The sequence below is a fragment of the Anas platyrhynchos genome, chromosome 1 (genome assembly GCF_047663525.1).
Source record: "Anas platyrhynchos isolate ZD024472 breed Pekin duck chromosome 1, IASCAAS_PekinDuck_T2T, whole genome shotgun sequence".
NCBI lineage: Eukaryota > Metazoa > Chordata > Aves > Anseriformes > Anatidae > Anas > Anas platyrhynchos.
The window spans coordinates 64745403-64770864 of NC_092587.1; the positions used below are offsets into that span (position 1 = coordinate 64745403).

The window sequence follows — 25462 nt, forward strand, 5'->3', positions numbered from 1 at the left end:
ATTGTTCCCTATAGAGTTAAAAATAAGTGTCAAACAATATGACTTAAAGAAAAATCCGTGTGTTTCAGAACTGTCTGCTTTCCCCAGGAAATTCTAACCAATTAATAGAACAGGATGAGGGATTTTGCCTAGGGAGCCATCATGAAACAAGAAGTGTGTATAAATACGTGCACAAAGAGATACATACAAACCCATTAAGACAATTTCATTTGGACAGGATCTACTTATCAGTGTGGAAATTTATGAGGCACTGTAGAGTGTAGACAAACACAAATTATGGAGAGGATGCTATTTTGAAAGGCTGATGGAGTTTTCCTTGTGATATATTAATTTATTTACTTATTGCTACTGTGTTGGGAAGCCTATTTGACCACGAAACCGTCACTGGTTCAGTGTGTGCCACAGAAGTTGTGAAGCAGTCATTATTCCCCAAAACCCTTATGAGGATGTTGTAATTAATTTATATACTACGATTTCCATAATAGAAGAATTTTCCCTGTGCCATACAGCTTGAATATATCTCTCTGACAACCTCCAGTGCTAGTTTTACCTTTCTCTTTGGGGATCTGTTCTAACACCTGATTACACATCGTATTAAGGCATTTTCTTATAACTAATGAGACTTCTGGCTGAGATTCAAAAACAGATTTTATGTATTGACTTTGTATGTGTTAGCCATATTGTTTCTGTGTGATCTGTAACTCTTAAATGCACTGCACATTCATCTTCAAATTACCCATCCTTGTCTTAATCTCTTCCACCGAAAGGCTGGTAAGTATTCTGAGAGGTAGCTATCGCAGCCAGGTCAGGTGAGGAGAAAGGCTTCTTAAAAGAAAGAGTCACCATTACAAATGCCAAACTGTTAAAGGGAATATCCCACCTTCTGAAATCTTAGGGATTACTAGTGGCAAAGGCAATAAAAATCTTCTTTAAAGCGATTTGTGAATTATTAAATAAATTTCTTTCAAACTGCGTTATTACTCATAGGAATAGTATCAATCAACAGTGAGAGCTAAATTACTAGATCAGTCAGAAAATATTGTTGCAGCTGAAGAATCAATGCTAATTGAATCATTAAGGCATTATTACATGAAACACAAATAGCTCAGGATGATAACTCTTTGCTCTGCTTGATCTATAGTCTACAAAGAAGACATAATACCAACAATTGTAATGCTTGATTGTTCTACTCCTAAGCATCATATTTTCTCAATGCTGAATTTTTCTTTATTGCTGTCATTTCAGTTGCAAATCTCCTACTAGTGAATTTAAAAATCCTAATCTGACTTTAGGCTAATGCCATACACAGTTTCTCTGTAGGTCAGGCTATCTACAGCTGGCCTGCTGATGACTGCAGGGAAGTTCAGAGCTGGGGACATTTTTTCTTGAACTGTTTTTGCACTTTCAAAGAGCCTTGTCAGTGCTGCCCTTACTACATTGGTTGAAGCAAGGTTGGATCTGGAGGGAGATCTTCGGACAGTCTGTAGTAACACTGACTTTGATGAAGGGAACTCAGTGCTTTGTGCCTCCTCTGCATGAGTTTTGCCCTGGTTCACTCTTCACTGACAGACAGGAAAGTTGGCTCTTAGTGCAGAAGATGAAGAGTGTGGGTGTTGCCAGTGTCCTTGGTCCCATGGTCCCACCGGATAAGCAAGGATGGAGTAGTATCTTCTGTTTGCTGCCCCTGCTCTCTAACACGTAAACAACTACAGTCAATTTGCTGCATCTCTGCATGAGTTTCTCTGTCCTTTAGCTGCTGTAAAATCATTGCATCATGGCTAAGGCACAGTGACAGTTACACCAACAGCCCATGGATTGCACGTGTGTATGTGGGTGAGAAAGAAAGTGAGTATATGTGTGTGTTGATGCATATATGTTGTAGTGGCGGTGAGGATAGTATTTAGGTGGGTAGATGGAGACTTGCAGGAGTAGATGGGAATAAGAGCATCTATGTGAGAAAGTGCATGAATATGTAGGTTACAGTAGGTTTGAGATATGGTATTTGTTTTGATCTCCCTATTCTGACTTTTTTTTTTTTTTTAAAACCATGAAAAAACAACTTGAATTTAACATATGTGCTTGCAGCAATAGCAGGATGTTGATATATGGGGTATGCTTTTTTCTGTCTTGTCCCAACAGCTGAACCCGCACCTTATGTGCCAAAGAGTCTTAGGGTATTCCCAGCCTCTTAATTTCTCATTTGTCTGGATCAGGAGCATCATTTTGGTGCATGGGATCTTTTTTTTTTTTTTTTGGCAAATTGACCTCTTCCTCATTCACCAAAGGTTTGAAGAAGTGTACGTATGTATGTATGGGCCTATACGTACTGATCAGATGAAGTGCTGTGTGGTGCTGGAAAAAGTAAGTCAAGGAATGAGAGAACCCAGTGCATATTCTTTGATTCTAAAGTTCATTGGCTACATTAAGAAGATTAATGAATAAAAGAGCTTGGTGCCAGCAAGGTCCTGAAGTGCACATTTTGTATCTGTGTTAATGTAACTTAATGGATAGAACAACACAGCTGTGTCACTTTTCTTTTTTCTTTTTTTTCTTTTTTTTTTCTTTCCTTTCTTTTGAAGTAAACATTCTCTTTCGTATTCATGCTGATGGCTCTGCCACAACCCTTCCAGGCAGTTTGCCTGCCCATCCAGTGTATTAGATAGGAAATCTATAAAGTGCTTTTTTCTTTCTCTACCTTTCCCACATTTCTTCTACTCATCAGTGCTCCAATGAGTGGTCGCCAAGTTCTGTAATCACAGGAGTACAGATGCTCATCATCTCAGACTGGTGTAATATGGAGCAAGATGCAGTGGGGAGACAGCAAAACATCATGCAATCACTTTCATTCAAGCCTAAAGATATCCACAAATTCTGTCTTTTCTGCCTTTTCTGTCCTTTCAGTGCCCCGACTTGGATAATCCAAGGCAGTATAGGGTGATGAGCACACCTTCACATTTCACCCAACGAAGTTCTTAGGTTATTTACTGTTAGTAGAAATTGGGCTTCTTGGTTAAACACAAATATTCAGGTGAAGTCACCTGTGTGACAGTGACATTGTTTTAAAGTACTTACAGGTATAGAATAATTTTAAAGGAGACATTTCTGGCCATATCGGATAGTTCAGAAGTAGTCACAGAATCACAGAATCACAGAATTTCTAGGTTGGAAGAGACCTCAAGATCATCGAGTCCAACCTCTAACCTAACACAAACAGTCCCCACTAAACCATATCCCTAAATTCTACATAGTCCCTTAGGCTGAAATTAAACTACAGTACCAGCCAACAAAAGCACTTAATGAATATATAGGACTCGTTAGGACAGATTTGATATAAATTCTGCTGGTGCTACTGAAGTGATCTCTACCTGCAACACAAAATGCTTCAAAGGTAGACCAATTCTAGTACTAAAACGTGAACAATTCTTGCAGCACTATATTATTATTATTATTTTCTTTCTGGCTGGCCTCCATTCACTAGTGACCTATTCCCACTTCATTGAGCTAACGCAGTGAGAACAATATGACTGAACTGGAAGATCCACAGCCATTGGGGTATGCAACAGTGATTTGCTAGCTCATCTCTCTTTTGCGTTACTGTTTTGGCTATCCAGTGAAGACCTGTCACCAGTTTCTTCAGACCTCTGAAACTTGTCTCATGGGGTTTGTGGCTAGTCCTACTGACATTACTGAGTTTAATTCACTTCAGTAGGTACAGGATTTGATCCAAAAAGGGATTTTTTTAAAGTAAAAGTATACCAAGATCTCTGTCAGCTTGGTTTACAGGTGAAAAGCTCTGATATATTCAAAAATGAGTCCAAGGATAAAATGGCTAGGTGGTCATGTTCATGGATGCTGAGGAGTCCAAGTATACCATAACCAGCCTCTACAGATCAAAATGCACAAATGAACAACATTTTTTCCATCATGGTTGACTGTGACAGATCTCAAATCCCAAATTCCTGTTACAAGCAGAATTAATAATTTTCCTTGTTCTAAAGTTTAATTTCCCTTGTTTAAATAAAAATATTTCACAGTTGATTTTAAAAGGTTCCCTTCCCCCCCCCCCTCCCATGCAGCGCTCCATGTTTGAATAGCATGGCTCTTAAATATTTTCCTCATTTGTATATGAAAAAGGAAAATCAAAACAAAACAGGAACAATCTAATAAGAGGACTGAGATGTGCTTATCAAGAATAATGAAACTAAGTCCTGTTTTGGAGCTACATCTTCAGAACGTACATTTCAAATGTGACATTTAGGCCTTTCTTAATACCATTCATATGAGAGCTGCTGGGATGATTCAATCTTAACAGTTGGGTAGTGCTAGAGATGGTCTTGCCTTCTGATGAAGTCTGACTTTGTGAACTTTAAACTATTCCATTCTCCTTGCTGCCTATCTTCTGTTCAAAAGATATATTGTCTGATGATGCCAGCCTCTAGAGGTGTATGGCCTAATAGAATTGGGTTTGACACATATCTGGGTGATGGCTACAGAGGGTGTATGAATCCAAGAAATGTTCAGAACAAGAAAAAGGTCTCCTATTTCTTTATTTCTGTTTTTACCCTGATTTCCTGAGTTTTTAATTCTGTCTCTCGCTTCTCTTCCAAAAATGAATCTGGACATTTCTTCAGTTTCTGAAATGCCTTAATTTTATAGGCATCTTCCAGCAAGTAACGTTAACTCCCTGTCATGAATCCTGGACAAATTCTCAAAGAATGGAGGTTATTAAATTTCAGTTTCAGATTCTCAGAATCTCCTAGACTGCAAACAGATCATCTAGGCCATCTAAACCAAATTTGTCCTGAAGCCAATCTGAGTTTCTAGGTAGGCTGAAAACAGTTGTTGAATTCTCCCACCACTTCTATGTGGGCGGGCAGCTTCTGGTCAGCTGTTCCATATGACCTTGCATATTGTTCTTCCCAGAAAAATTTCTCCTACTGTTAAAAAGGCTGTTGGCTGGGATCAATGGCAGCAGCAGACTTTCTGCTCCATCTAGTACTGGTAATCAGCTGTGTTGGGGGCTGACAAAGCCAACTTGAACCCAATGAGTTCCCTCTGGAAAGCAGCCTTTGGATCAACAGTGTGACACGTGTTGACGATGGTTTGAGAGGAGTGTTTTGAATGGATCATGAATGGGAAATAAATTTATTGAACTGGAACGAATGATTTGGTAGTGAAAAATCCAGATCAGCTCCACTATTACAGGGAGATATTAGGAAGAGCTGACTGCCTGTTTGTTTCCCATGAGTGCCCCATTCTGCTTGCAGGGGATACTGTAAGCTGTGAGCAAGCTGTGCAGCTTTGTGCCTTCCTAGCTGCAGCTGTCAAAGACAGCTCTGCTTGGTTTAGACAGACCAAAAGCTAAAAACACAACCCATCCACAAACTGCATCCTAAGTGCCCGACCTGCTGCTGCTGCTGCCCCTGCCTGCAGAGGTCTGCCCAAGGGCTCAGGTGAGTAGGGAACTCTGCCCTCTGTACTTCAAACCCATCACTCAGGGTGTGTTTGCTTCCTCTCTCTCCCCCTCCTGGCTCCTGCCTCCTTCTCTCAGAGTGGTTGATGATGAAGTGATATGCTCTATGCCACCGAATCTTGGTGGTGATCTTGATAGAGGGTGTAGTAACTTTGGGGCTGCTCTAACTTGCATCTGCTAGCTCTGGCTCATAGGGGCTCGCACCCTGTCTGACATACAAAGTGTCACAATGATTTCCTTCCCCCTGCTTGCTGCAGCTTAGCCCCCCCTCAGCTGTGGGATAGCTGGTGGACACCAGCCAGGGCAATTCTCTGCCTGCTGTGGCTTCCTCGTTTGAAGACTGTTCTCAGCAGAAGAGTGGTTTGGCGGTAGAGAATCTGTCCCAAAGCATTTTCTGTTAGCTTTCCAAATCAGTTTTTTTAATGCCCACCAGGGATTGGTTAGATTCTGCTTTTTTACAGGAAGGTATGACAGCACGTCATATTGATGTTGGGGCATTGAGATGCTTCATTATGCAGAGCTGCACTTGCTGTGTTTTTCGCTGGGTGAATATATAGTTGGCTGATGGTCACAGACCTCAAGCATTGCAATAGTTTCTGCTTTGCTTGAAAATGGATCCTATGATAGTATTAATTAAAACTTACAGGTTTCAATAATTTAGGTACAGATTCTGCCTTCAGCTATCTGTGTACTTCTCACAAACAAGTAAGAGCTCTGTGTTTATTTTAGATCCATCTGTCCTCATCTTCCTTTGATTTTTCAGAAAGGCAACCGCTATTGAAATTCAGTGCAAAAATAAGGAAGAGAAAAATATAGAAACCTTCTTTAAAATTCAGCTCTGGATAAGGCCCTGAGTTCTCCCCTTCTCAGATTTTACCAGGGCATCCCTTACTCACAGAGGCTTAGCTCCTACAATCCTGTCTCAGGAAAGATTCAGATTTAGACTTTAACACTCCTGAGCTATTTTGAAATCCAAAAGTACCTAAAATGGCTCAGGCAGAGTCTCCATTTCAGGATAATCATCCACGCATTTTGCATTCCTCCTCAGATTGTTTATGCTGAGCATGCTCTTAATCTCACTCACTGTAGTGCCATCTTCTTTGTAAGAAATAATAAATCAGGCTCAAGGCATTCTCTCCTCTGTCCCCACCTTTAGTCCAAAGCTCGTGCAAGGGTGAGCAGACCCAGCCATGCTGGTGCTGGAATGCCTGGAATCCCTCTGATCTCTTTCCAAGGAACATTTCCCCATGGGATGGCGGAGCAGGAAAACTTTCCTTGCCTTTGTAACAAAGCCGAAGCCCTTCCTCCACTCACGCTCCTCAATATATTTAGCTCCTAGCTGCAAGCAGAAAGTTGGGTCCTTGGTACCATAGAAACTGACAGGTGATATATGTTGCTAGTTGGCATCCTACAGAGGAAATAGATCATAACAGAAAGGTGGTGGCACTGTCTGATGAATGAGACGTGTTTTCCTTTACCGCACAGATTCTGCTGTCCACATACAGGGCATACTCTGCCTGATGAGAGTTACCAGAAACACCCAGGCTGTGCTTTTGGTCTCTGAACATTCACAAAAGGGGAGCTTGGGGCAAGGAGTCATGGCAGGTGGCACATCTTGCCCACCGCACTGAAGTCTGAAAGCAACACTGTGCTTACGCACAGAGGAAAGGCTAACTGGTTTTAGGATGTCCACCTGTTCTTCTGTGCTTAGTGAAATATTTGAGATGCTCAGGTGATGGAAAACTCAACTGATACAATTAGAAGAAAATCTAGGTCTGTTTCAGTAAAATTCAAGCATGATGAAAATTAGGCTTCTACATCTTTCAGCATCTAGGACAGGGAGCTACTGAGATACTTTTAAAACCAGGCTGCCTTTCTGAATATTTAAATATGACTTTAAAGCTTATTTTCTGAAACCTGGTGATTGAAGTGCATAAGGCAGTGATGCAAACTTCTGTTTTATTTCCCCTTTCAACAAAGATGGCACTACTTTGCAGCTTCTTCAGGTTATCTATGATGCCCAGCAGTTTGACTTCAAAACAAATGTCCTCAACTACTTCAACGTCTTTAATATGTCAAACCTTATCATGTCCTTGTTAGACAAGATAATAATATTACTTCTGTTTTAAGAACAATTAATAAAATGATTAGGCTGATTTGCCAAAACTGCCAAAAAAGTCTGTGTCAATGTTTCAAACATCAAGAAGAAATCTAGGCTTGCAATTGTTTTTAAGTTTTTGGTTTTCTCTTGCTTTAGAGTATTCTAAAGGGTAATTTTATATATATATATATATATATATATATATATATATATATATATAAAGTAGTATTTGTTTTATTTGGAAGACTTACAAGTGAAATTACTTTATTCCTTTGTTTTAAATTAAAATTTTTATTGTGCTTAGAAGTATAAAGGACAGGACTATTTTAGGGTTTTCTCCCTTTCTTTGCTAGCTACCTACTCCTCTTTTCAACCAAGAAACAGAGAAAATGAAAGGAAGTAGAAAGTGAAGGTTAGGATTCATTACTAAGGGATGGGAAACTCTTATATTTCTTCCATTTTTTTCCTTATATTAAACCTTTTTTTTCCTTATAGGGAAGCTAATTGATACAAAAATAACTTACCACACAGTAAAAAGGCATTTAAATTCTCCAATCTTTGCAAAAGTGAAAAATACAATTGTAAAGAAAATGTTTTTCAAAACAAAAAAAATAGATTTTCAACCTTCAGCCTTTTTTTTTTTTTTTTTTTCTTAGCTGAAATCTGAGGCCTCTGTTTAAATCAAGTCAGGAAATTTAATTTTGAATTGGTGACTTTTGTTTCAGAGAGCTAATTTTTTTTTATGAAAAATTACCTTTCTATCAACCTTTTATATAATATTGCTTATACATATGGTAAGGTCTTAGTTTTGGTGGATAACAGTTCATGCAAAGAAAGCGTGGTAAATGTAAAGGTTTAGTTTTAAAGCTTTAATTTAGCTGCACTGAAAGTGGTGTCATATCCACAGATTTACTTTTGTAATGTATCTTTTAAACCAAGCGGTGTTCAGGGCAGTGAAGGACCATACAATTATATATAGGGAATTAGTCAAGAGTCTTTACACTATATCCACAGACATATACCTGCTACAAGTGTGAGTCATAGTCTTGAGTTTGTAAGGTCACCAGAGGAAACGGTAAATGAAATAAATGATTGAATTTTTGGTCAGTATTAGCCTACAAAAAGCTAGATTTGAACCACTCCAAAATCTAATTACATTTGTGCTGAATTCAGTAAATTGATTCAACTTTAAGAACTACAAAAAAAAATCATAATCTTTTCAAAAGAGGTTGTATGTGTTTTGATACACAAAATGATGGAAAACTTTTCACTCAACATGAAATAAGGTTTCAGCTTTTAATTTTGGTGGGGAAAAGAAGTTGTTTCTTATCAAGCTGAAAAAAAAAAAATACTTACAGCTAATGTCCAAACCAAAAAAAAAAAAAAAAAAAAAAAAGCCCAAATATTTGTTTAGCTCTAAGGAAGAGTCTGATTTATTTATGAAAAATGAAAATGAAAATACATGAATTAGGATACACGACCAACAGTGTAACATCTGGGTCTCCAGAAAGCTTTCTTCTCTGACTATTTTCTTGTTTGTATTTCTTTCCTTGTTCTGGATTCCTGTGTAACTCTACATAGTTATACATGTAACCAGCAGGGTACTCACTGGTGAAGAACCTGAAGGCATTCAGACAGGTTTTTAATCACGCTGGGGCCTCACCATCTTAATTTTGTTGCCTGTCATGGCCCATCAGAATTTCATGGCACCAGCAAAGAATACATGTATCTTGTAGTGCCAACAGCACAGAGACCACACGTGTTAAATGAGACTCTCTGTCTCTTATTGGTGGAAGTGGAAGGGCTATTGCACACACATAAAAAATGTGGGTTCTATTCAGCAGAAAGCATTGGCGTAACATACACATTAAGAGCCAATTAATGACAGTGTCATTATAAGCAATTTTCTTGTTGGATATCTAACACTGCTCTGTGACAGTCTTATCCTCCTAGATTATGTTGAAAAACTGATTATTCTGCTGCCAAAGGACAAAATGCTGTGGAATTTAGACCATTTTATCTTCTGTCTCAAGTGCCAGCGCCTGGCTGCCACCTCTGCTGTGATATTTGGTGCTCTGCCTGTAAGGAGTGTTTCAAAACCAACAGCATGCCCCTCTCAGCAAGCAACAAAATAGTTCCTTGGGCCTGAGGTTGCTGAGAGGTAAACTGTGTGCTATTCCAGCTTTAAGGGTTTAAGTTTACGCACTAAAAATAATGTTAAATAAGAGTCTATTACATGGAGCATGCTGAATCATTTCCCAGAATCTTTATGCCTGGTCATGCATTTATATAGCCACCTGAGCAGTAACTTGTCTTCTCCCATGGTGCTTAGGTGCAAAAACAAAAGTTGAGGTGGGGAATGTAGGATCCATCCTCATTTACAATTTTATTGGAGAATGTTTCTGACGGTTTCTCAGACTGATGAAGAAACTACAGATTGAGGTTCCATCTCTCTCTGATGAAGCCTATGTATTCAAACCTGGGTGTCTCCTGTGCGAGTGAGTGGTATCCAACAATCCAACAATTACTGCAGGTAAGAGCCGTGTTATGTTCTGATCTGGGACAAATAGGGAGAAATATCAGAAGTTTCCATGACATGGAAACCAGCTCTCCTGGTTAGAAGATAGATGAGAACGCCTCATGATATTAGAAAGAGCTTAGTTATATTTAAGCAAGACATAGAAATGGTCTAGAAAAATCACAAATAATACATTGTTTAAACACTGTGTACTCTAGCTAGTTTTGTTGCTCCAAAACATGGAAATTGCTACGAACTTTCAAATACTTTTTGAGTTCAATAAGAAAACTTCAATGTTTCTCTTAGGAGAAAGGAAAACATTTGGTCAGAAAACTAAGGATGGATATGGAATAGTATCCCTTTCAAGAGTCGAAAATTAAACATTTCTGTTCACTCTGCTCTCAGAAGGCATGTGCTCACAAACTAACAAACACTCCTTTGGGAGAGTTAGCAAATGAGGATATTTTTGTGCCAAGATATTTTTTTTTGGCCCGGTTTCTACTTTGGCGCCTGTTTGACCTGGCAACTTAAGCTTCTTTCTGAAAAATGGTACTTGTTAACTGTATTGGAAATTGGCATCTCAGTGGGAATTTGTTATCCTAGCCACTTGTAAACAGCCGTTGTCCTTCTTATATGTCCTAACCTTTGTAGAACTTAAGATGTGAAGAAGCCTTCTAGATATCAAAGAATCACAAAATTGTTTGGGTTGAACTGGACTTTAAAGATCATCTCATTCCACCCCGCTGCCATGTGCAGGGACACTTTCCCCAGCCCAGGCTGCCCAAGGCCCCGTCCAGCCTGACCTTGAGCACCTCCAGGGATGGGGCAGCCACAGCTTCTCTGAGCAACCTGTGCCAGGGCCTCACCGCCCTCTGAGTGAAGCATTTCTTCCTTACACCTGATCAAACTCCACCCTCTTTTAGTTTAAAGCCACCTCCCCTTGTCTTACCACTGCACCCCCTGACCAAGAGTCCCTCCCCAGCTCTCCCGCAGGCCCCTTTAGGCACTGGCAGGCCGCTGTAAGCTCTCCCCGGAGCCTTCCCTTCTCCAGGCTGAACACCCCCAGCTCCCTCAGGCTGTCCCCAGAGGAGAGGTGCTCCAGCCCTCTGATCAGCCTCGTGGCCTCCTCTGGGCCCACTCCCACAGGTCCCTGTCCTGGTGCTGGGGGCCCCAGGGCTGGACGCAGGGCTCCAGGTGGGGCCTCGCAGAGCAGAGCAGAGGGGCAGAATCCCCTCCCTGCCCTGCTGGCCTCACTGCTTTAATGCCACCCAGGGTACGGTCGGCTTTCTGGGCTGCAAGGGCACATTGACAGCTCATGGTGAGCTTTTCATATACCAGCACCCCCAGGTCCTTCTCCTCAGGGCTGCTCTCAGTCCATTCTCTGCCCAGCCTGTATTTGTACTTGGGATTGCCCTGGCACAGATGCAGGACCTTGTACTTAGCCTGGTTGAACTTCATGAAGCTCACACAGGCACACCTCTCAAACCTGTTAAGGTCCCTCTGGAAAATGACTCATGCCCTTTCTCTGACTTTTCTTCTCTCACTACAAATAACAATAAAAGCAGTGAGATGAAAGCTGCAACAAACTGCTGCTTTGGCCAAACAGTTTGGAAGTACTTTACCCATAGCTAATATGCACCTGGTGCACTCTCAGTTAAACATCCCAAGCAGGGACCAGAATAATAAATATGCCCAAATACATAACAAAGAATGCCACAAATTATCTTTGACCGTTATTGGATCCTGGCTATGCTGTATGTGTATTCCCCACATCTGGAATCTGTTGGATGTTGGTCACATTGCTTTGAACCTCATCTTCCCCAGGAATTTACTGCCCCCAAAAAAGACTTGAAGCTCTGGGAAAGGTAGAGAAGTGAAGGGATAATTGTGTCTAGATGAACAGATGATGACAGAATTCAGCACCAGTGATCTGGATCTCATGTCTCCCTTAGTTTTTAAGTTTCTTTGTAAGAATTAGGAGCTATTTCTGAAGAACACAGAAGGTTATGGTTGGTTGCTGGTTCCTCTAATCTAAGACCTTTACTTGAGAGTGGCCATCATTTTGATTTATCAGAGGAACATTAAAATATATATATATTCAGTGGTTGTGGTGGTCTTTCAGGGGTGAGGAATGGAACTCCTGTTCCCCCAAAAGCTGTATTTTGGATGCTGATATTAGCTTGCATTTTTTCAGAAGTTACTAATAACATATAATAATATGCAGTCTCTACTGCATATCCTTTGGCCTCCTCTTGTGATGAATTAATTTCTCAGTTTTAATATAGAAAGAGTAAGAGATAATACATTGAAGTTTCTTTTGATTTTACTGACTTTTAATTTTAAGATGGTGTTAGGAGTCTCATGTCTGCAGTGAGTAATACCTGCCATTGCATTGTCTACTTCAAAGTCCAATGACTTGAACTGTAGATCTTGATCAGGTCAGACCAGAACTTTGGGCCAGTAGGCTTTCTTCCCTATAAACCTGCATACTTTGTTCCATGCTTCTGTTTTCAGTGTTGTTCTTGACTGCCCTAAATTATCATTAAATCTCTGTATTTCCATTTCTAACTCTTTTTTATGTACTAAATTGATTATCTAATGTCTAGAGACCTCTAAGCTCGTGTAGATTTCTATTTGCATTTGGTATAGCCCAAACAACTAAGATTGATTACACCTCAGCTGGAACCAAAGTATAGCATAACCTTTTAACAGCTCTGTACTCTGTTACTTCACCTCTCTTTCCTCCTTCTTGGAAGGCTGTTATGGTGTTAACTGCAAATTTCAATACAGTGTTTCTATCACAATGGTTTTCAAGATGTTATATTTTCCATATTGTCCTGTCCTTAGTGATTTGGTTGCCCTATAAACTGAGAATGACTCAAATATGTTGTATTATGTATGTATATGTATGTTGTATTATTTTAAAACTGTCAAACTGAGAAGAACCTCAGTCATTTCTGAAAATATTTTTGAGACCTCTGCAGGTCATTTGAAGATCTAAACAGAAATTGTTATCTGACTTCCATAATCTCCTCAGCCAGTGCTCAGAGTCAACCTAGGACCTGCACATCACATCCACTATGCTTATAATGCTTATAGAAGAACCCCAAAAGTGCAAGGGCTCAAGCTTTATGCTGCGTTTCCACAAAGGGAATTTATCTTATTGTCCTACTCAAAATGAATCTTTCTTGCATTAGTATTTTCAGTACCATCGTTAATGACATTACTGCATATGAGCTGATTTTAAAAGATTTTAAAGCTCTAATTTTCAGCTGAAGTGCTTGTGTCTGTGGAAGGATGTGTTAGGCACTGTATTTTATGAATTATGATTTCTACATCCTGCAAAACCACTGTCAATCTTTTGAGAATATAAGAATACCATTTACATAAGCATTTACATAAGTCCATTCATAAACTCTGATAACCGTACTCTTGACTAATATTAAAATATACAAATAAAGCATCAGCTTGACCTCAGATTAACAAAAAAATTTCATGTTGTCTTTGTTGATCTACAAATGATCTTAAAAGAAATAATTTCATGTGTTTAATGGCAAAGAGACTTTTTTTTCCTAGATAAGAATAGTTTTGATAGATACTCCCCCCCCCCCCCCCCTTTTTTTTTTTTTTGGTACAGACAACTCTTTTAAAATATTTTGGCAGTTAGTTACTCCCAGGACCACAAATCACTTCCGAAACTCAGCCAAATAATTTAGCTCTTACATACTGCAATGTCTTAGCCCATCAGGGTTGAATGCCCTTAGCAAATATTACGGCTTTGGTGGATTGAAAAAATAAACAAGTTGGAAAACCAACAGGATTGAAAACTGCTGGATCCCAGGCTGGGAAAATAATATTCCCATTAGCATATTCATGGGACTATAACAGTTGGTCAGACTTTCAGGTCATAAAAGCTTTTCTTTCTTGGTTATAAAATGATGCAGGAGATATATTTGTGAAATTTTGTATGCATCTCCTAGATAGTACTTTTTCAGATGAAGAAATAGAACAAACAATCTGAGTTTAGTGTGTACATTGTAACAGAAAAAATGAGCGAACCGTAACTTAAATTAGGTGATTGGCCACAGGTTTCCCATGTGATATGAGTAAATCTATGCAATTGTTACAGTGTTCAGGTGTAAGTCCATCTTTTCACAGCTATATGACTTTTTATTCATTCAAATTATTATCCAATCCAGTCTTATCCCCATTCTGCAACCATGTGTTGTTGTATTTTTTTTTTTCAATCCTATTAGTTTCCTTTTAATTGTTCCATTGTTCCATTTAATTGTTCCATAATTGTGACAGCCAAAAGAAAATGTGGCCCTATATTAGCATTTTGATTCAGAGAAGTGGTGTGGTTTTGAAGTCCTCTGGTTGTCCCCACTTCCCTCTAACTGGTACGTTTGTATGGTTTTGGTTCATGCCAAACAGATTCTTCTCAGAAGAAATGCAACCAAAAGCTCCAATCCACGTATCAAGAGGAATTCAACTCCCAATGAAAGCGTGGGAGTCTGAACCAAGAATCAGTTTGATAGAGACCTTCACACCACATACACAGTAGAGAAGGATCTTTATTTATTTATTTATTTATTTAGATCCAGGAAAAACAGATTAAATGTAATCTGAAGTAACTCAAGAACTACATATATTGGAGGTGTAGGGACCGCAGTAGCAACTGCTCTGCCCTACTGATCTTCTGTTGAGGTAGAAAACTTTATCGTGTAGACACAGCCATCAATCCCTTCCTCTTTTCTACCTCAGCCTGATAGGATATTGTACTGCATTCTAGAGCTGCACTTGATGGTTCAAAGTAAAGTATGCCGTAGAAGATCAAAATGGGAAATATTTTCATAGGACAATAGTCTTTCATCCTTCCAACTCTGCAGGCAAAGAACAGTTATCAGCTACCACTATGAAATGAAATTAAATGACATATAAAATGCTAACCTGTCTTCCTAGTGGGAGTGCTCATAGTGGTAACAAGTAATTGCTACTACTCCTGCTCTGGAAGGTCATTCAGGATTAAAATACAGATGCTCCCATCTTGTCCTTGGTGCGAGTACAGTTGCAGCATGAAGAAAAGGTAGCCTGGTTTAATGGGAGCCTGCTGCTACTGAACACCTCCTAAAGGAAATTCAGGATAATATGTTTCTGAGTGTTCTGCTACCGTGAAAAGAAGATTAAAGGATAAGTGGCTTATACTGTTACATTGACTTGAGCCTACAAAACAAGTGGCAGAAATTTTTTTCTGTGGCAGTTTTGATATGTTGTTTATTGGTAGTGTGTGGCTTCCATTTTGAGAATTAAAGAAATAGATGGGAAAAGGTATTTTTCCCTATTGGGAGCAATGTATTCCAGTGTGAGAAGTGTGAAAAACACAGAAATTGGTATTCCACCTAACTTGCTCCATAACTTCAGGTAAATCATACTTTCCAGAATTTTCAAATAAAGGTGCCTGAAATAAGATAATTAAAATATTGAAGCCTGGCTAACTAAAGGAAAGGAATTAAGAAAGTTCAAAGCCATGCACACAGACAGAACATTTTCTGGCTGACAACTTCAGTTATGGGGAATCCACACTACTGGGGAGTGCTGCTTTCAGAATTTGCTGCTTTCAGAAAAATCAGTGGTTTTATGCTGTTGTCTGCTAATGGAGGCCTTCTGAATCAGCTGTTTGAAAATCCTATTATAAAAATGCAGCATACTTCCTATGTAAGGGAGATGTGCAGAAATACCAGCTTCCTAAATTCAGTTCTGTCACATAAAATTAATAGGGCTCCTATCAGCCAGGGAATGGAGGCACACCTATTTGCCCCAAATCAGCGAGGATTTACTACGTAGGTAAAGGGCAATATGCACAAACGACCTGTAAATGACATTGCAAAAAAGCACTTTTATGATGTGCACCATCAGCTTCCTCTTGCTAGGATACAGGCATTTGATTTCTGTTTCTGTCTGCCTAGTTCTGCTCTGCTGGAATCCACTCATAAATCCTTTTTTTTTTTTTTTTTTTTTTTTTGGGGGGGGGGAGATTTCAGAAATTATATTTAATTAAAGTAGTTCAAACATCTACAACTTAAAAATCTGGAGGAAGGAAAGGTTTTGCTTTTAGTGGGAATTTTGCAGGAAGAATTTGCAGATTAATATCATGTTAAATGGACTGGCATTTTAATATTCTAAAAATGAGTGTTTGAACTGTTCTGGAGTTGAGTCCATGTAAAATGTGAGAGGCAATGTTTGATTTGGAAGGTCTGCTTCTGATGTTTACTTCTTTGAGTCTGAGCCTGTATGCTGCTTCTCTTTGCACAGTGTAAGATGTCCCCTTCAAAATGGTGTATATTGTTTTCATTCCTTATTGAACCCTGAATCATTTTTAAAGAACTTTGCCTACCAGGTACAGAGACAGTAATGAAAAATCATTTATGCTACTGGGAATTTCACTTTCAAAGATATGTTGCGAGAAATGAGTAAGGGCTACAAAGGTGTCCCTATAGAGATTCACTGGATCTTTGAGGAGATCCATCAAACACGTATGTGGCCTGAAATTTCAAGAGTTGGAAGCACAGACAAAAATAATCTCTGTGTGCTTATTGAAACATCTTTACCTGTTGCTATGAAAGATATTAATATTTTTATTAACCTCTTTAGAATTTAATAAGCATATTTTAAAGAGTACAATGTATAATTTATTAACACAAAATGCTTTTTGTCTTATTGATTCGTTAATTTTAATTGTGCTGTTGAAGCTTAGATTAATAATAGCAGCACACACTGTTGTAGCACATTTCCAGACTCATGTCAAGGTACTGAGATTGGATGTTATGAGACAAGTCTGTCAGGCAGTTCGTGGCATGTGAGTTAGTGGTTTCTGTCCAGTACTAACTTTACAATAAGTCACCAGCATTATTGGCACAAGGAGGTATTCTTCTTGGCAGCCTCAGAAGGGAAGGAAGAGATTTCATAAGTAATCCCTAGATGCATCTCCCATGAGTTGCAGAAGAAACCAATTGAAAGTTGCACGAGCATTTTGTTCAATACCTGCTCTTCATTGTTCTCCAGAAATGTTGAGCTTTTTCTGTTTGCTAGTTAAACTTGACTTCAACATGTAAGTAAGTAGATGAATTTCATTTATTCTGGCTTTACTAGTGTCTTGTACATCTACTAAAAGAGCGAGTACGCTGCTGAGTATTTGTGTGTGCACATTCTTCCTTGCTGTCCTGGTGGGTTCTTGGCCAATGTGCTAGAGGCTAGCAAGAAGTTTACTCCCTAGGGTAAGGACGGCACATAATTAAATGCTCATGTGCTGTCAAAATCCTGACAGTTACAAAATGCTCCAGCCAGTAACTTGTTGGAGAGCAAGTAATCAGCAAAGTGACTTCAACACACAAAAGAAATTTAGATGCCCCGAGGGAATGCTAATCCAGAGAGATAGTAACAGGGATTACTACTTGATTTATAACGTGTCTTGAATCTAGACCAAACCTGTTGCCTGTGTATGCATGTAGGTATACAGTCAAATTCAAAAGAAGACATTAACTGTACACCATTCCTTAATGTGAACTTGTCTTCTTCCAACTTTTTCTGCCCAAAGTGCAGTTGAATTCTTTTCTGTCTCAGGTTAAACAGTTTCTCTATGGCTTCATTTGTTCTCTCATCATTTCCACCTCGTACCCTTTCTGCTTAATCTGAAAACTTCTTGAGTTAATCATTTGCAGCTGTTGTCCCAGGTGCCTCCTCCTCTCCGATAATATGTAAAACCCACTTGAGTCTTTTTTTTCTTTATATATATATATATATATATATAATTTTTTCTATTCTGTAGAGAGTGCTCTCATGACACTGTAGAAAAGTTTCTTTGCAGATAATCCTCCTGTCCTCTTTGCCACCCTGAGCTTTTTTGCTTGGATGTATCTTCCATAAATAAATGTCTCTATTCTCCTTTCCATTCTATCCTTTACATCTTCCAGTTACTGTGGAGTTCCTATGGGCCCACTTAACCTCCAGTTTGGAAAAGGAAATTGTACTTTGGCATATCAGCCTTGAAATACTGCTGATCCCTCTTTTAATTTGGTTGTCTGACATGCTCCATGCTCATCCCTCTGCTCTTTTGCTTTGCAATGTTTCTTCTGCCACATTTTACAGAAAAGAGTCAGGAGAGGGAAGGATAATCTGTGAGTCACTTGTGCAACGATGACTTGCAGATTTCCTTCTTTCCATCCTCATTTTTTTCATCCTGCCAATCTTTTTTTCTGTTTTCTCTTTAAAAAGTAGACAATTCATTTGTAAAGTACTTTGAGTCCTACAGCTTTTATTGCAAAGCATTTTTAAAATATGATCAATATTTAGAGCAAAACTTCTCAACTTTCATCTGCAGGGCATATCTAAAGGGTTTTTTCTTTTTGTCAGAAAACATAATCTTATCACAGAGATTTTAGAGCTCATGAAAACTCAAGGAGATTACATACCCTTTGAACTCAGTCTCTTCTTGGATGCCAATTGGAACTTTTTGCTTGTGTGCTTGTGCTTTTTTTTTTTCTGTGTTGTTGAAAGTTTGTTAGACCACGCTAGTACTGTAATGTGATGATTTAGGATACTGAAAAATATTAGATTTGTTATTTGGGACCTGGGATGTCTTATTGTGCCAGTGGGTGGCTGAGTGTGGAGGTATGATTTAGTATTGCTCTGGACACTTTTGTACTGAAATGACTAAGTATTCTGGAAGTCAGGCTGGGGTATACAGCTGCCTCACTGTACACTGTGTATTTATCAGTGACTGTCTAGTGGAGAAGAGAAACTCACAAAAGAGGAATGAGAGAGAATATGATATAATTTTATTTTAATATATTTGCTGCTAGCTTCTGATAGCTTTGTTTGGAATATATCTTTTGTTTTGATTTATTTTGATCTGCCTATGAATTAGTTATTGCCATATGTTCTATAAGTAGAATTGGTGTTGCTGTTCAACAGTCATCATTTGACTATAAGACTTAACAACATTTTCAGTTTTTCCTCCTTGACATTTTTAGGGTAAATATGTTTTTGCAATGGCTTGGGTTATTATGTAGTCAAAGCTGCTGTCAGATAGAGCTGCTCAGGCAGCTCGTCCATGGCTCGTGACAACTCATTGCTGCAGGCCTGCGACCTTCACCCAGCTCTGTGACCATCTCTCACGTTCAGATTTCAACCTTTCTCCTTGCTGTTACTCCAGATATGTGCACGACCTCTACCATAAGTAATCTGCAAAATCCTTCTCTGTTCCTTTTAGAGTTTCTCATATTGTGTCCCTAATGCTTTTCACTTCTGACCTGTGTAATAGCTTTGCTATTTGAATCTCAGGCCTTTCTTGAACAGACATAGTCACATGTGTCAAGTCTTGCCAAAGCTGATAACAGTCCACAGTTATAAAGCATGCAGCCCAAGCTACAGTTCCCTAGCAGAGCAATTCATGTCGTGAACCTGGATTTCAGGCCATCGCTAAAACACTGAATTTGTAAAATTAATAAATGGAAGATAAGATGATGCCATCCTAGTCTGTCCCTTTGAAATACCCATGCGAGGTCTCCAATGGGAAAATAACTTTTCTGGTCTTGTGATGGTTAAGCAGAAGAACAGATAAAAATCCTTTATTATTCCAATCCATCTTTTAAAACACCGAGCGTACACTATATGCCTTTTCTAGTTTCCTTCGATGGGTGTAATAGTTACATGTTATGCAGGTTCTGAGTTCTCTTAAGAAATATAGGAGTAGATCTACAAGTCTGCAGATAACTGAAAACTGTAATTAAAAGCACAAAAAGGTCAAGAAATTAATGTAGTTATTAAAATAAATGGGATTATTTGTGGATAATCTCAAAATTTAACATGTAAATGATCCTGTTTTAATATATATATATATATATATATAAAGGAAAGATCTTAGTAATATGGATTGGGAATTTAAGATTGTTAAATGACTGATCTACTGACATTTTCTCTCTTTAAGAGAATATTGGAGCTTTAATAACTCATAGAGCATAAATCTGAAAGGCTGCATAAGTCTAATATTTCTTTAAGAAAGCAAGCTACGAATAATATAGGACACATTCAACCTCCTATTTTGATTTATTTCTGAAATGTAATATATTTTATGAAATTCCATAATACGTATTGCAGTTGGAGTGAGTTACTTCTTTTTTATTTTATTTTTCTACAGATGAGGAGTATTCATCACTATTACAAAAATGAAATGTGTAACTGCTAGCTAAAGAAGCTTAGCATGTTTATGTTGCTAGTAACATGTGTTTGCGTAGAAAAAGTTGTTGAAAGCTGACCCCATACTGGGAAAATTGCTAATCTCCAAACAGAGTCCTAAACAGCTTTAAATAAACAAAAAAGCAAGCTGATGAAAAATTTCACTGCATGCTTTTTTAAGGTCATCCCACATGTTCTAAGGTAGTATTTCCTTGAACACTGGCAATGTAAATGAGCTTTAGCCTCCAAAAAGCTGCTCATGCCATGCAAAGGAATCTTCATATCCCTCCAGCTTGCCATGTTTGCCCCATATAATATTTTCCCAAATTAAACAGGTCAATGCCAGCGTTGCTTTTTGGATATCTCTGTTGATTTATTCACTGATCATTCTACAAAGATATTTTTTCAGCTATCATTTACTTGGTGAAATCTGCTTTTAGTGCAGTATCAAAAGGATTCCTACACTTAGAATTGTTTACTATAATCAAGTTATAACTTTGTCATTCTAATATACGCTTCGATGTGTTATACACATATATATGTGCGCGCACTTTCAGAGGTACTGAACTACTCCTTGTATCTCCCTGTTGCATTAGAATGACTTTTGAGCTCTGCAGCTCCACAAAATTATTAGAAAGATGCCCATTTGAAATATTCCACATAAAAAACAGCAATAGCCAGATGGGGAATACTCCTCTGGGATGGATTTGATGCAGGTGGGTGCCCCTCAAGCAGGAGCCCAACTCCAGCGAGAGGTTTCTTGCGGAGCAAAGAGAACCAAAACCGATGTGTCAGGAAGCCAATGGCACTGAGAGGCCTCTAGCTTAGAAACAAAACAAAGCACTGTTTGTTGTCTTCAGTAATATGATTATCCCAAAGTCATGCTGGTTTGCAACTCATCATTATGTCTTTGGGAAAAATGTGCCTGAGTTCATCCACAAGAACAGATCTGATTATTGTAAAAAGACCCTTCTAGCCTTATAGCACAGAGTGAAACCCTAGCTTTGATTGAAATTGGTGGCAGGGCTGCTACTGAGTTCAGCAGCCATGGCTCCTTCATCTGAGTCTATTGTCTTTATTTACCTGCATTTATACTTTAACTCCTATAAAAACAATAATGATTTCTTATGTCACAAAGGTGGAATGGCTCAATTTGTCCTCTTTAAATATTTGATCAGTTTTCACTTTATATATGTGAGACGTTAATACTTAAATACATATTTTATTATTAAAACATGTCCCCATTCCTTTTTTACATACCTAAGTCTTTGTAATGATAAAACCTCCTTACATCTGTGGTGAACCTTCACTTATATCTTCCCTTTCCCAGGTATATCTGGTAATATCTGAAGGTATTTCAGATATTTGTAAACTGTAATTTTTTAATAAGAAACAGTATTCTGTGATGTGTTGGAAGCCTTTCCTTGTGAAGTTCTGAACCCAAGTAAGACTTCTGTGTGCTACTGTAATGTTAACAGTAATGTTAACAGTAATTAACAATACCAATTTTACCAATTATTTGTTTAATTCTATACTATAGATGTTTAATATTCAGGTTATATCACTGACACTATTTCTATAAAATAGGCTAGACAAAGACATGAAACTAATAGAGTGTCCAAGGGAGAGCTACAAAGTTGATGACGGGTCTAGAGGACAAGATGCCTTGATGAGCAGCTGAGGTCCCTTGGTTTGCCCAGCCCAGAGCAGAGCAGGCTGAGGGGAGGCCTCACGGCACCTGCAGCTCCCTCAGGAGGGGAGCGGAGGGGCAGGCGCTGAGCTCTGCTCTCTGGGGACAGCGACAGGACCCGAGGGAACGGCATGGAGCTGGGACAGGGGAGGGTCAGGCTGGGGGTTAGGGAAAGGGTCTGCACCCAGAGGGTGCTCGAGCACTGGGACAGGCTGCCCAGGGCAGTGGTCATGGCACTGAACCCAAGTACAAGAAGTGTTTCGATAATGCTCTCAGATATAGGGTCTGTTTCTTGGGTGGTTCCATGCAAAACCAGGAGTTGGACTTGGTCATCCTTGTGGGCCCCTTCCAACTCAGGGTATTCTGTGATTCTTAGCTCTTTAGCATAAATACAGACACTGAGTCAGAGAAATAGAAAGATGTGTTTGGTGATAGCCTTAGTTATAGAGATGGATTTTCAAATCCTATTTCTGCTTCCAGGGCTATGATCATTCCCCAGGGCAGGCTGCAGTAGGAACCATACACTGAGAGCTTTCCTTTTAAATGGGAAGCACTCACTTTAGAAAATGATCGTCTACTGGCCTGATGGTCTGCATCTGGTTATTAAGCTAATTAGGTTTGCCCATCCAGCATTTAGGTTACAGTAGGTCTGGAGTTTGCTCTGTGGCTTTATCACCTCTCTCGTTAGTGCATTAAGACTGTCTTTAGATTTCTCACGTTTTAATTGTACTCAAAGAGGGCTGTTTATTTGAAGCCCCCAAATGGATTTGTTTCCCAGTACTTTTCCTTTGTTGCATATTAACGTTTAATTAGTAAAAAGATCCTATTACCTCAGCACTTAAAGTGAGAATAGCTAAGGGACCTTCTAAATATAAAATTAGATGCACCGTCAACCTTTAATCTGACCATAATGCTGTTACCTAAATATTATTATAACTCCTATCATAAACTATGATTTGATTGATTTTGAAATGTTTATACCCAGAGTGTCTGGCACAAATTGTTTTTGTGAGTATGCTAAAGTCAAAATGTCTGAACCAAAGAGACAGCTCCTCCTAACAAGCTTTATTTGGGGTTTTCTTCTGTTCAAGTAGTTGGTCTGTAATGTCCTTCCTTCAGAAAGCGAACAGAGCTGGAATCCAAGTTGAAGCTAAACCAAGAAAAACAATTCTCTTAGCATACTTTAATCAGCCTTAAATGTTCTCATGGTTCTGAGGACATCTTTCAGTGGAATCTGCTTCTGAAGGAATAGAAGGCTTTTTGCGTATGGTTCTGGAAATTGTGGGTGCATAACAAAAAAGGTGGATGCAACACATAAATATATAGGAAAATATATTACTTTGTTCAGTATTTGATTTTGGGTAAGAGGCTTAAGTAAAAGTTTACATGAAAGTTTTCACAATGGCATACATAAGGAACGGCAAAGGAAAGGGTTCCTGTTAGGTCTGTCCTTCTGTGGCTTTAAGGAGAGCTTTGCTATTTATTACAACTATTACCGCAGCAGTTTAAAAGGTTTTTGGTAACATGCCCTCTTTTTTCCACTTAGTTTTTGTTGCTAAGTTCTGTTTCTATACATGACATCTTTGTGTTTTGTTTTGTAGTATGATGTCTCAGCAGCAATATTTCATCAGGGACATTTGTTTGGATAGTCACATATTAATATAGCAGTGAACATCTCACACATTCCTTTATTTCAAATTTGGGCCTGCTTTTAAAAAGCGTGATTTGAGGACACATAGTAAAGCTGGGATGCTATGTGATAAGACATATATCTGAAATTTTCTGACAGCATATAAAATATGTTTGACCCAGCCTAGAAAAGAGGAAAAATTGAGATACTGTTTAACTAAAATTTTGACTACACTGCCCTTACAGCTTCCAATTTGGAATAACTCTTTGTTATTCTGGTTTGAACTTGGAAGCTAAAATACTTTGAAAATGACACAAGTGATTTGTTTTCATCATTTAGGAACAGGATATCTCCTGAGCGGATTAGGTCTTGCAAGCAGTTGCAAATGAAAGAGGATTTCTTTGTTTCGTATCTATTTATTACAACATTTCCTGCAAATATCATTTTAAGAAGAAACTTGCTTTTTGAAAAACTTTTATTTTCCTTGAGAATTTTTTTTACCTATACTTTATTTTTTTTTATTGGAAGTAAAAGTAAACAAAATATTTTATTTTGAGTCTGGTTAACCTGAAACAAAGTATTTCATTGTTTTGAATTTAACAGGAACATCTTCCTATTAAGTCGGTTTGCTGTTAAGTTTCTTGAGATGGTTTAATGCCTCATGAGAGAGGTATCTGAGATAACTCCTGCCTCTCTGCTACTGTAGGGACCAGCCTTAGTCTACAGCATGCCTCCCAGCCTTTTGTCTGGTTGTATACTGAACATCCATCATGGGAGAGGTAATCCCTAGGTACAGCCTATCATGTGTTACTGACATGAGATAACAGAAATCTATCTAGGAAGCATCTGACAAGTTGCAAGGGTTCACACTAACACTGAATGAAACTCGAAGCATTTTCATTTCATTGGAAATGTGATAAACTGAGATAGTTCAATAGTTCCAAAGAGTTTTTAAGATCTTCCAAGTTATTTGAAACAGTTGCTGGAAAATTGAAGTTTATCACAGAATTTCTAGGTTGGAAGAGACCTCAAGATCATCGAGTCCAACCTCTAACCTAACACTAACAGTCCCCACTAAACCATATCCCTAAGCTCCACATCTAAACGTCAAAAATACTACCTGCACTCCTGCTCCGTCCACTAACCGTCCCAGCCCCCTAAAGTCTCTTTTGATAGCCTTCAGGCTTCTGTCATCAATGTCATCACTACCTGCCTGGACTATCACAAGAGGATAATAGTCTGAGGGGCGTACCAGGTTGGGGAGCTTCCTGGCAACGTCCCTGACCCTGGCCCCAGGGAGGCAGCAGACTTCCCTACGGGTAGGGTCAGGCCGACAAATAGGGCCCTCTGTCCCCCTAAGGATAGAGTCTCCCACGACAATCACCCTTCTTTCTTTCTTGGTGGAGGCAGTCCTGATGCGTGGAGTCGACCTCCTCGCCCTAGGCATCCTCCTGGGAACACTTTCTACCTCTTCCTCAGTTGCTGTTGATCTCTCATTCTCCAGGGCCTCAAACCTGTTTTGTAAGGGCACCTGGGAAGGTGGGGCTGGAAGGGGAGGGCATCGCCTGCCATGTCGCGCAGGGACCTGTTTCCATTCCTCCTCAACTCCCAGATCCCCTCCCTCTGTCCGACGGCGACAGGGCAGGGGGTCCACCCCCGTTTGGGGTGTCTCACCCCGGTACCTCTCCTTGAGGCCCTGCAGGGAGTTGCTCCAGAAGTCTATCTCCCGCGTCTTGCAGTCTAATGCTTCACCATGTCTTATATGCTAGATTGCCTGAGAGGTGGGCTTTGGTTGTCATTCTGAGTGGACAAGAATG

The 25462-nt window shown here is 39.1% G+C and overlaps 1 protein-coding gene across 45 annotated transcripts in view; it reads left to right on the top strand.

Moving 5' to 3' along the window:
• CACNA1C (calcium voltage-gated channel subunit alpha1 C) overlaps nt 1-25462 on the top strand; it is a 476569-nt gene that overhangs the window by 139936 nt on the left and 311171 nt on the right. The window lies entirely within an intron of this gene.